Source organism: Camelus bactrianus, chromosome 11 (assembly GCF_048773025.1).
Source record: "Camelus bactrianus isolate YW-2024 breed Bactrian camel chromosome 11, ASM4877302v1, whole genome shotgun sequence".
Taxonomy (NCBI): Eukaryota; Metazoa; Chordata; class Mammalia; order Artiodactyla; family Camelidae; genus Camelus; species Camelus bactrianus.
This window is the reverse complement of record NC_133549.1, coordinates 84,212,335-84,225,295: the sequence shown is the minus strand read 5'-3', so window position 1 is coordinate 84,225,295 and position 12,961 is coordinate 84,212,335. Positions and strand designations below refer to the sequence as shown.

The 12,961-nt window shown below is 53.5% G+C and overlaps 1 pseudogene; it reads right to left on the bottom strand.

Moving 5' to 3' along the window:
- Positions 1-12,961, bottom strand: part of LOC105080835 (zinc finger protein 532 pseudogene) — a 61,070-nt pseudogene that overhangs the window by 27,016 nt on the left and 21,093 nt on the right.

Sequence of the window (12,961 nt, the reverse complement as noted above, 5' to 3'; positions counted from 1 at the left end):
GGTAGTATTATTTTCAATTTTTTCAGTAAACTCCATTCTGTATTCCATAGTGACTGCACCAATGTACATTCCCATCAGTAGTGCACAAGGGTTCCCTATTCTCAACATCCTTCCAATATTTGTAATCTCTTGGGCTTTTTTTTTTTTTTTTGATAATAGCCATTGTATTCAGTGTGAGTGTTGTCTCATTGTGGTTTTCATTAGCATTTCCTTGATGATTAGTGATGTTGAGCTTCTTTTCATGTACCTATTGGCCATCTGTACATCTTCCTTAAAAATATTTAGATCTTCTACCCATTTTATAAACATACTGCTTATTTTTTGTTTCCTGTTGATTTGTATGATTTCTCATATGTTTTGGATATTATCCACATGACAGCTGTGATTTTCAGACAACTTCTCCCATTGAGAGGGAGCTTTTAAAGTTTGTTGATGGTTTCCTTTCTTGCACAGAAGCTTTTGAGTTTCATGTAGCCCCACTTGTTTATTTTTGCCTTTGTTTCCTTTGCTCTGGAGGCAGATCCAAAAAAAAAAAAAAATTATCACAGGGCTAACAAGAAGCTGACTGCCTTATTTTTTCTAGAAGCTTTATAGTTTCAGATCTTACATTCAAGGCTTTAATCCATTTTAAGTTAATTTTTGTGGATGGTGGCTCAGTTTCCTTCTTTTGCTTATGGCTGTCCAGCATTCCCATCAGCATTAACTAAAGAGATTGTCCTTTCCCCACTGTGTATTCTTACCATTTATTGTAAACTGACTGCAGTAACTGACAATATATGCATAGGTTTATTCCTGAGCTCTGTATTCAGTCCCATTCAATTGTGGGTTTGTGCTTATGTCAATAGCATACTGTTTTGATCACTACAGTTTTGTAATATAGTTTGATGTGAGGGAATGTGATGTCCCCAGCTTTGTTCTTCTTTCTCAAGATTGCTTTTGCTATTGGGTGTCTTTGTGTTTCTATACAAGTTTTAGGATTGTCTGTCCTATTTCTGTGAAGAATGCCATTGGATTATATTAAAGATTGCACTAAGTCTGTAGATTGCTTTGGGTATATGGACATTTTAACAATATTAACTCTTTCAATCCATGTGGATGGAATATCTTCCCATTTATTCCTATAGTCTTCAATTTCTCTCATTGAGGTCTTATATGGTAATATGGATATTGTTCATCTGAACTTGGGTGTGCATCCACTGAGGTGAAACAAATGACTAGTTGGATATTCTAATTCAATTATTCCCTGTGCCTTTGAGAATCAGATTTACCAGTGAGGAAGAAAGGAGATACAGATGTCACAGAAGAGGTTAAGTAAAAATCTCACAGTTCTCAATTTGAATTGGACGTATCTGTACAAACAACAGAGAATTTTCTCATATATGTAATACCTAGCACTTCCCACTGAAAAGACCTAGAAACAATGCTCAAGCCAGAAGCAGGGGGATACCTGTGTCGGATATTTAGTATTCAATATTATTTCCCGCTAAAAGAAAATAAGGTTTCTTGGAGAACCACTGGTGACAAGATGAGACAGTTTGAACACTAGCAAATACAGTAACTGCAGTACATTGTAATCCATCAAACAGGTTTTAATCCTTGACTTCATTTTGGTTTTTAAAATTAATTCATCATCTTTGCAGGATGACAGGGTAGCAATTCATTGTCTTGATAATGGATAAGTGAATGAAAAGAAAGAAGCATCTAATGTGCCTCTCCTCTATGAACTATTTAAATGGGTGGCCAAACAGTAGATGAAGGGAAGTGTCTCTTTACAAAATTAAACCAGCAAGAAATGAAAAAGAAATGATGTAATTAAAAAATCATACTTCTTCACCCCCAAAAGGACTAACCAATGTAATCACTGAACATTGCTGCTACCACCTCAAATATAGACACGACAACTTGACTTTGTGTCATTGGATGAAACAGCACATCAATACCTAGGGTCTCATCAAACATCCTGAATGTTAGTCTGATCAAGCCTCTGAATACCCACCTCAAGACTCAGCTCAAGAGTCACTTCTTCCAGAATGCCTCCCATGGTTGCTCTCAAACTACATAAGACACTGTATCTGTGCTCCCAGGGCCCCTGGGCTGGCTAGTTCTCCTGTAGCACAGATCATACTCTTAGCCCACTGGTCTGTCCCTGCCACATCCAGCAGGCAGGATGGGCAGCCTGCCAGAGCTCTCCCAGAGAGTGGTCTTGGCCCAGCTGGAAACCATCCCATCAGCCCTGGCCCAGCCTCACGGCCCTAAGGAGGGTCCAATTTCTTCCTCTTCCTTTGCCTGCTTTCTCCAGCTGAAATTAATAATTTTAAAGTAATTAAGCCTAGCAAACCATAACTGATTAAGAACTGTTGGTGGCTGGCAGAGCTGTAAAGCATCACTTCTGCCTAAGCCTGAGTTTGGAGGGCAGCGGGGTAGGGGCCTGATCCCAGGTCCACACTCTTGAGGCCTAACCACCCTGTGGCAGAGATAAACCTCTCTGAGCATCCAGCCACCTAGTGAGACTCTCAGGGGACTTCTTAATGAGATTAGGCAGCCCTGAGAGCTCTGCCTCATGGTGTGGAGGATTTCTATTCAATAATTCAGAGCAGGACAGAACCTGACCAGGAGGATGTGGGAGCCCTTGTCAATAAGGCAGCTCCCTCCTGCACTCCTAATTCTGCCATGGTCAGTCCAGCCCCTCAGGGTACACGGTAGCCTGGGGCAAAGTCCCCACCAGACAGAAGGATGAGCAGAGCTGGCCTGGGGTATGGGGTAAAGCCTGGTCTCCTGCTGCCAACCTGGGATTTCTCCCCCTCCTTTGGAACCTGGGTGAGCTCTCAGGGGTGACCACAAATGAGCCATCTCTAAGGCAGCAGACAGCCCTGCCCACAACAGGGCGTGGGGATAGGAAAGACCCTCCCAGGTGGAAAAGGCTGAGTCAGGGGCCAAGGTTATGGATTGTGGCTACATATAAAGAGGGGGCACAGTGTGTAAGGCCAAAACCCACTGTCCCACCCCTTCCTGGAAATAGGATGTTCACATCACACACAGTTAGGAGAAGGACCGCAGACACCCCAGGACCTGAAGGAGGCCACAGAGCAATACACCCCACCTCCTGGTCATCAGGTCCCTCTCCCTTCAGGACTTAAGGGTGTGAAGGGAGGTCCCAGTCACACCACATCCACAGGGACTCTCAGGAAACCTGGGAGGGAGCGGTTCAGACCCAGGGTCCTCTCCCTTCTCACCCCTGAGCCCATGCCCCACCAGGCTGATCCCAACCCTTCCCTCACTGCCCAAAACACCACCCACAGCTCAGCCCACTCTATCTTACATGCCTGAAACACTCACTTCCTTTACTCAAAGCCTCCTGACCTTTGGGCCAGTGCAAGTGTTCCTCCCCCAGAAAGCCTTCCCACACCGCCCAGCCTCATCTGGTCTCCTTCCTGACCCCATGGGCACAGCAAACAGCTCAAAGCATGGCTCTTTCCCTCCTAACACAGCCAGCCCCAGAGAGCTTTCAAATCCTCAAAGTCTGAGGTCTCCTGGAATCCACCTGTGAAGAAAGGTTTGGTCACCAGGTGTGGCCCCATGGCTTCCAGCCCAACCCCGATCCCCAGAGCACATTGGGGATGGGCAGAGAAGCCCCATGCTTCATGGCCACTCTCACTTCCCGGGGGGCAGCAAACAGAAGGCGGAGGGCAAGCTGGTGTTGAGTGGACCCAGCCTCCTTTCTCTTCTTTAGGTGACACCACCCATGTCCCCTCTGCCCCTTCCACTCTCAGCTCAGGGGCTGAGGTGGCCCCAGGGCATCCCACTCCACTGGCACCAGGACTGATCCGGAGGAGACTGTCTCCATGCCAGGCCCATGAGCAGCGATCCTGGGACCCTTGGGAGGCTCTTGTTAAACATTCTCCCTCTTCCTGTGGGGAAGCACCAGGGGGCTGGGCTGATTAGACATGAGCCTGCAACAGCCTGGGGGCTCTGAATGGATAAGGCTGCCTGGGAGGGAAGGCCCAATCCCGGGAAGGCAGGGGCAGGGTGTGTGGAAAAGGAGGCAAAGTCCCAAGGATACCATTTGGGCCCCTGGATCCAGCCATGCCTGAAGTTATACAACCTGAGGCCTTTTCCATTATATGGCCTGATTAAACATCCATATTTTCTTAGGCTGGTACAGGTGTTCCTGACACCCACATGACTAATATAACTAACACAGAGAGTGACTTCAGGCCCTCAGCAGGATCCCCTGGTGTAAGGCTAGGGGGTGGTATTCTCAGGTGGTCCAACTTAGCAGTCCCACAAGCACACAGGGGGGCAACAGCTACCACCTCTCAGACATGTGAGGCAGAAACTCTCCACATCACCCAGGGCACCATAGCTCAGCCTTCTTGTCACAGAAATGGGGTCCTGACAGGAAGGGGCTCTCTAAGTAGATGATCCTTGGACCCTCCCACCACCAGGGTCTCAGCCCATCTGCAGGTGTTATGCCTGGGAGCTCACTAGGACACATAGGCAAGCACTCCTGTGTGTTTGCAGGCCCACACATGTACATGCCATAGGTACAGTCACACAGCCACTCAACAAATACTTGCTCTGGTCCTGCATTGCTGGGTGTTGTGAGACACAAAAAATGGTGCCTGTGCTCCCAGATCCCACAGGTGACCCCTAAGACATGCGGGGAGATGGGCGGGATAGCATGGCTGCAAAGAGAAAGCCCCAGACCCCTCAGGTAACAGAGCAGCCAGGGAGGGCTTCCTGAAGAGTGTCCCAGAGGCAAGGCTGGAGCAGAGCTGGCAAGCAGTCCCTGTCCAGCTGCACCCCGCCATCTAGGAGCTCCCCTGGAGCACTCGCCAGCACTGCTCAGTGGGTGCTGATACTCATCACAGACCCATGCTGTCCTCCCTTTAATGAAGGTCCAGGAGCTAAGCAGCCTGACACAGCTGGACCCCAGAGCTGTGCTCCCCAGGCTCCTCCTGATGAGGATTCCATCATTAACTAAAGAGCTTCAAAGCCCCTTCAGCCCTGGCTCACCTGGAGGGTTCTAATTCCTGCTTCCTCACAGGCCAATGTGGCAGAGTCGGCAGCTGCATTCTTGCAAATGGGCACTGCTTACCCACTGTGCAGGAGTGTGGGGCAAGGGATCTGGCAGCTCAAGCAGCCATGCTCGCCAGCCCCACACCTCCAGTTGCTCCTCTCTCTCCCTCCCCAAGTCATCATCCCCATTTCACACATGTGGAGACTGAGGCCAGAGTCAGTGGGCTCCTGAGCCCACCAGAGGATTCCCAGGTGGGAGACAACAGTGGAAACCCAGACACAAATTAACATGTTTACAAAACAGAAAGAGACTCACAAACACAGAAAAGAAACTATGGTTACCAGGGGGAAAGCAGAGGGAAGGAATAAATAGGGAGTGTGGGATGAGCAGATACAAACTACTATATACAGAACAGATAAATGGCAAGGTCCTGCTGTAGAGCACAGGGAGCTATACTCACTAACCTGTAATAACCTACAATGAAAAGAATATCTATACATGCATAACTCCACCACTGTGCTGTACAAAATAAACCAACACATTATAAATCAACTATACTTCAATAAAAAAAAAAAAGAGTGGATCTGGAAGAACCCAGATCCCAGCTTATACCCAATACCCACACAGCAATCAAGCTACACAGACCCCAAGGCCAGCACCTGGAGCCCAGGATGAGCGTCTACTTCCCCTGGGTAACCTCCCTTCCCTCACCACCCAGTCCCATCCCCATAGGCACATCTCAGAGGGGATGGACAGACCAATGGCCCTGAGCCCCTGACAGAACAGCTCAGGTGGGGAAACACCTTTGAGAAATGAGTCCCCCAAAATTATTCCCTGCTCCAGATGGTGAGCATGGGAAACCTCCTCAATGTGACTGTAGCCTTTGTGCTGGGCCTTAGTATCCCCCATGGAAGTGGCCACTGCCAGGGAGAGGCTGTGCCACCACCTCCTATTATTTCTTGCCAGCTTCTTCAAATCCAGAAGCTGACCAGGAGGGAAAGGCCAGCATGAGGTGGCAGGACGGGGCAGCTATAAATGCAACAAGCCCCACATGCTGTGGGACCACGAGTGGTTCTGAGCATGACCCCAAGCTTGAGGGGGTCTCAGAGAACAGAGGTTCCATGTGTCCATCTGTCCTATTATCCATCCAGGGGCTTTTACTGACCACCCATGACCGACAGCACACCAGGCTTGGCTCTAGGAACTGAGCAGTGAATGAGACAGACGAGTCCCCGCCCTCACAGACCTGATGCTCCTCACAAATAAACGAATAACATAACTGCAGGTGGGGAAGCTGGCAAAGAAGGAAAAGAAGGCTTTGTCAGGGAATGGGAGGGGCCCATCTTGGAGCCAAGGGGAGCTTCTCTGAGAAGGTGAGATCTGAGGAATAGCTGAGCTGAGGAGGAGCCTGTCATGTGAAGGGCCTTCCAGGTGGGGGTGGATAGCATGCACAAAGGCCCCGTGGTGGGAGCCTGCTTCACCTGTTGGGGATACAGGAAGAAACGAAACGTGGCTGCAGCAGAGATGTCAAGAGGTGTGGCGGCAGCGAAGCAGGTGAGCTCAGCCCTTTTGGGGGTACATGGGGGCTTTCAGGCCCTGATAAGGGGGTCTAGATTTTGTTCTCAGTACTGCAAGGAGCCACTGAAGGGTTTCAATAGGAGAGGAAGGTGACTGAATTAACTTTTCAGGTAACGCTGGCTGCTGCATGGACAGAGGCCTGGGAGGGAGAGCAGAGGCAGGGAACAGTAAGTGACCACAGGGATCCAGGCTGAGGCTGGGGTCATGTCGGTGGAGGTGGTGAGAACTGGACAAAGGCCTGAGATAGGGTGAGGGTCACGTGCATAGTGGGAGGGCAGGCAAGGAACAGGGAGAATGCTGGCTCGGCTACCAATCCTTCACGTTTCCCCCATCCAAGTACTAACCAGGCCCGACCCTGCTTAGCTTCCGAGGCTCGTTCACACTTGTGAGGCAAACCCTGCTTCCCTCTGCTCTCTGTATACTCCCCCACGCTCCCCAGGGCTGTCTGAGATGATGCTCACACAGCCCTGGGCACAGGGGTCCACAGACACTGGGGATTGAGAGATGCCTCTGCTTTTTAACAGGCCATCTCCAGGAGCCTGTACTAGACCACAGTTGCCAAGCACACCTCATTCTTCCCCTCAGTGAGGTTCCTGGACTGGCTCCCAGGGCCACCCAGGTGACTGCCCACAAGGCTTCTACAGTGAAGGAAGGAGGAATGGAAAAGTCTGGAGTCCAGGCCCTAGAAGACCCCATGTGCTGTGATTCTGTAAAGTCCATATATAAAGAGTGTACATGGGTAGAAACAGAACACAGGATGGAGTCTGGGGCAGAAATGCAGCCATTTGTGGTACATCAGTGATTCCCCACAGACAAGATCCCGTGTCCCCTGCTTACTGCCCAGTGACCCCATGTGGAGCCACAGAGTAAGCTGGGGAGCTGAGCAGTGGGATCAGGCTGGGCCTGGCCTACTGAGCATTTTGGAGGTGGGTAAGAGAGACGCAGACACCCTGCGGGCTGGCTCAGGGCTGGGAAGGAGAGGCAACCCTCTGGAAGGCATGACTGAGACTCACAAGCTCTGAGCAGGCTGGACTATAAACAGGCAGGTGTGAAGTCACACACTGGAATCAGTCACCTGCACAGGCTCCAGGAGGGGTTCTCTGATGCATCACCCTTTCTTGGGCAAAAGTTCTGGGCTTGAGGACCTGAGCCTCACCCAGACCCATAGCAGGAGTACTAACTAGGACTTCATTAGAGTCAGCAGAGCATCCAGGGCAAGCAGTGACTATGCCTCTCCCTCTGCACTGGTCAGACAACCTGAGGACAGTAACTGTGGCTCCTGTTTCCTGAGCGCCTCTTTAGTGCCAGGCACCAGCTTAGTTCTCCACTGTCATTACCTAATTTGGTCCTGGAGACAACCTGTTAAGGGAGGTACCACTATCCCCATTTTGTAGGCAGGAAAGCTGAGGTCAGCAAATTAAGTCCCGTATCAAGAGACATCAGGGATGCTGTGTGTTAAGTGGGGAAAGGACAGAATGAACAAATCCAAAAGAGAACCAAGTGAGAAATATTCAGGCTGCAGGATGTGAAGCCTGAAAAAGTCTGCGGGGCACAGTGGCTGTCTTTAAACATTTAAAGGGCTGTGGGGTACAGAGAGCCTTAGGCCAGTGTATCCCAGTGTTATGGCCCTCGGAGCTGCAGGGATCTCATCCCACATGTATGGGCCCTGAGGCCCTGGGGGGCCAACGCCCTAAGTAAGAGCCCAGGATGGAGGGAGTGGTTAGTGAGGGCAGGGGCCCTGGAACCACCCAGGACTGACGGGGAGCAGCACCTGATGTCTGCAGCCATGACACGGAAGGCAGCCAGGACCCCGGGGCTGAGCCAAGTCAGGGCCCCTCAGCACCTGGCACCAGTCTTGCAAGATGGGCACCTCTGTGACAAGCCCCAGGAGCCCAGCCCAGTGCCAAGTTCAGGTCTTAAAACTTTGGGCCTGGAGCTCAGATTAGGTTCCAGAGTGTGGCCCCTCCCTTCCTCCCAGGCCTCTGGATACTCAGACAAAAGGATGGAAAGAAGGCCCCAGCCCTAGTCCAGGAGCAGAGCTAAGGCAAGACCTAATGCCTCTGCCTCTGCATCAAGAAGAAAGGCTGTGTGGGGAGGAGAGAGCACAGAGACAGCCTGCCAGGCCAGGCCCAGGCTCAGCCTGCAGGGGCTCATGCCATGTCAGGGCCGGTACATGGACAGACTGAGCCAAGAGCTGTAGCCAAGGGCCTCGGGAGGATGGTGTCTAGACAGCGGGGTCCATGTCTCTGCCCTGACCTGGGGGTTGGTAGACCCAGGCAGGGCCCAGAGACCAAGGAGTGTCATGCACTCTTTTCCAGGGAACAGGAGAACAGAGCAAATGGTAGCCAGGACACAGAGAACCAAGGTCCACATAGGGTGCAATGTGCCACTGCCCAAACCCTTAACCCCACCATGGGGCTCAGCACGCCGCTGCTGGGCACCCCAGTGGACAGCTGCTTGCCGACAGCCTCCTGCCTGCTGTGCATACATCACCTCTCTAGATCCACCACCACAACACTGAGGTAGCCCAACTTCACAGACACTGAAACTGAGGCTAGAACAAGGCTAATGACCTTTAAAGATCACACAGCAGATCAGTCACAGAGCTGGGATTTGAACCCAGCTCTGCCTGACCCCTTCCCACCAAATAAAGCAAGTTATGGGCTCTGTGGCCCGCTGCTTGGGGGCTGGGCCAGGCTGGCTGGATTCTGGCCCAGATGCGCACTCAGAGCTGTGAGGCTGCAGCAAGACTGCAGTTCCAGGCAGTGACAGGCTATGGGTTCCCAGAGCCCTGGACCACACAGGTGGCTCCAGGCAGCCTCTCTGTGAGTCACATGATCAATATCAACCTGCTTCCCTGCTCTTCTTCCCCTCAGCCTGGCCTGGTGCAAATCCATTCCTTTCCTGGTCAAACAGCGCCCACCTCTGGCCCAGGCAGGGATGGCAAGAGAGCACAGCTCCTCCAAACCTGGAGGAGGGCAGCCGAAAAAGGCAGGCCAAGGCACAGAGGGGCCATGAAATGCTCTGCCTCCAGGGTTGTGCTCCTGAGAGAGGAGACCACAGGACTAGGTGCCAGAGGCTCCTCCATAGGCAGTGAAGAAGACACCAGCCCATCCAGGTCAGGGGAGGGGCACCACCCCAGACACCTGGCACACAGACACACCCACCCACAAACACTCAAAACAACAAAGAGGGCCCTGAGCCACACACACCTGTGCCACCAGCGTTGGGAGCACACACTGGCCCATAGAGCTGGAAATGAGCCTCACAAGCCTGCAAGGTAGTCCGGAAGGAGCCCAGCCCACCTGCTCACAAGCTCTCCACTCCAGCCCCGCAGTGCAGAGCACTCCTTGTGCCATGGCTTTGCGGGGCCAGGGAGAGAGCGTGTACCTTGCATAACACCACAACTGCCCAGGGGCACAGGGGGCCCTGCACAGCCCAGCTGGTAACAACCCCACTGGTCCCCAGTGCTGTGCCACATGGCAGGCCCCATCCCTGTTAGCTCTGGGCACAGCGGCCATCCACTCACCTTCCTGCAGGGCCTGAAAAGGATTGTTGACCTCAATGACCTTGATGGAGTAGGTGATCTTCTAGCTCTGCAGGATGTCATTGCTGAGGCTCTGGTCTGGTGCGGCCAGCTGGAAATGCCGTCATCCTTGGCCACATTCTCCTGGAAGATGGCACCTGGAGGAGAGGAGGGGTCAAGACCAGGCCTAGAGAAGGCCTCACCTTCCCCACCCAACCCCCACCCTTGGCCTTCAGATCATGGTGCTGGCAGGACTGCAGGTTGCCAGGTGGTGGGAATTCTGGGCTGGAGTTTCAGGTGGAGAGGATAGTTTAAAGTTCTCCTTGGTCCACCAGCACAGAAATACACCCGCCCCCATAGGCCAACACACCTGACATGAGTCACACATGCACATGGCACATGCTGCCACCAGGTCACACAAGTCTCTCACAATCAAGCCACTTCATGTATGAGCCATGCCCCACAGAATGGACTGAGTCAAGCTGGCATGACATCAGGCAGCACCTAAAGGCACTGACATGGCCCCAGGAGTGCCATTCCAGGAGCCAGAAAATTTCCCCGCAGGGCAATGGCCCCGGCCCCAATCCCAAAAATGGATTAATGACTTCCTTCTGCCCTGCTGGCCTAGAGCAGAGCAAGCAGGTCCGTAGTGGCTTTCCTGTGCCAGGGGGCTTTGTTATGCAGGGGCTTTTGATGACTGATGACAGGCAGCTCAGTGCCAGTCTGGCTGCCTGGGCTCTGCCTCCTGCTCTCCAACCCTCCCCACTTTTTCTGCTTCCACGTACATTGGGGGGTCTCTGGAAGGGGGGATTGGAGAATGTTCCTAGACTCATTGCCTTCTGACACAACAAAGCTGAGGAGCCCAAAAGGGGCCTTTCTTAAACCATGAACAGCTCCTCCAGGGTGGCCTCCAGCTGGACCTTTGCATTCTTGCCTTGGCCAACTCTGTGCACTTGCACCTGAGAGCAGTCAGACTCGCCAGAGCCTGGCTCTGCAGCCTGGACAGCTCTGGAGTCCTCCCTCCTCTCCAGGTCCTGAGGGTCATCATAGTCCCAGGGCTGGGCCCAATGATTCCCCAAGCTGGGGACTGGGCAGGAGGAGGGAGGTCCCCTTCCATGCTATACCCAGAGCTGCAATGCTGACCTCAGGACCCAAGCCCCACTGACACCACTACCCACCACTGGGAAGCAGGCTTGGCCAGGTCTCTGCCTGGGGATTGCAGTGCATCAGCCCAGATTCAGTCCCTTACCACCCCTCACACCCCTGCCTGGCCTGTCCCATCATTCCTGCCTTCTCACAGCTCCCAACCCCCAGTTTCTCTGGGCTCCCTGGTCTTTCCCAACTTCCATAAAGGCTACTGCCAAGGAGCTCCCCAAAAACAACCCCTGTCAGTCCCCCAAACCCACCCAACTTTCTGGGATTTCCCCACGCTGCTACCAGCTCCCACACACTCCCCATTCACAGGCCCCTTCCTCCTGTACTCTGTCTCTTCTTTCCTCTCCTGGTTCTCCCTCCATTGGTCTCATCCTGCTCATCTTGCACACACACACTCCCCCAACACACCACTGCCCAGGCTTCTCGCCTGGCTCTCACCCCCTACACCATCTGCCAGGCCCCAAGACTTAGGCCACGGGAAACTCTGGGACTGTCCAGGATTGGGCTTCCATCGCCACAATCAGATACACACACACACCCATACATACACTGAGAGATACACAGATACCCACCAGGGAAACAGGCAGACACTGTCCACTCTAACAGGCTGAGAGACAGTCATGCACGCACCAACACAAGCTAGGATGGCCCCAATGCCCTCTTACAGTGACATCAACATGGTACCAGGCACGTACACAGCAACACACGCTGACAACACCCACCCACCCACATTCACCCATAGTTCTTGTTGGGCCTCTTCGATCCTGCCCTGACAACTTGGTGAGACCAGGGCCCTGTCTGCCCCAACTCCCCGCTGCTCTGAGCTGAGAGTAAAGGCTAGTGCTACCCAGCCTGAAGCCCAGCCAGGATCTAGATGTGCCTCTAGCCCCAGGTTGCACACAGCCAAGGCCCTCAGTGTCCACAGAAGTCACAAGGCACCCCCAGGGTACTGGAAACCTGGGGAACAGCGGGAGCCCTTGGGAGCAAGGCGCTGCTCATGCACATCTCCCCCACAGGGCGGCATGGCCTGGCCCTTCTTGGAAGCATCGCCCACCAAGCCCCTAGGCCCAGGAACAGCCAAGGTTGGATGTCTCCTGGCCCCCACACCGCTGGGGCCCCCCCTTGCTCAGCCTCAGTCCTGCCTCCCACTACACTCACCGAGGTGGATGACGGAGCTGACCTGCACTGACAGGCATTGGAATATCCAGTGGAGAAGTCACAGCATCAGCGTTTCCATGTCCCCTGGGCGTGCGGCTTATCTGCCCAGGCCAGGGCGAGGCTGAGGGCAGTGCAGAAGCGCTAGTCCGGAAGCAGCTACACCCCGGTTCCCGGGGAGAGCCGAGCCCCACGGCGCATCTTCACCCGTGTGCCCGCCCCTGCGCCCGGTGCCCTACCCAGCCCAATGTGGTCAGGTCCCCACTCGGACTTCAGGAAAGGCTGCGGCAGCATGACAGCCCGAGCCCAGGCTGGTGCAGCGGGGCGGCTAGCGACGGCAACGGCGGCGGCGGCGGCGCTTCCCGAGGCTCCTGAAGCTTCAGAAGCAGCGGAGGCAGTGGCAGCGGCAGCCAGGCCGGCGCAGCAGCTTGCGGCTGGCAGCGTCCGGGCGCCTGAAAGGAGCGAACTGCGGAGGACACCCCGCCCCCTCCCCCTTGGCTCCGCTCCCCACCTCCGCCCGCCTCCCT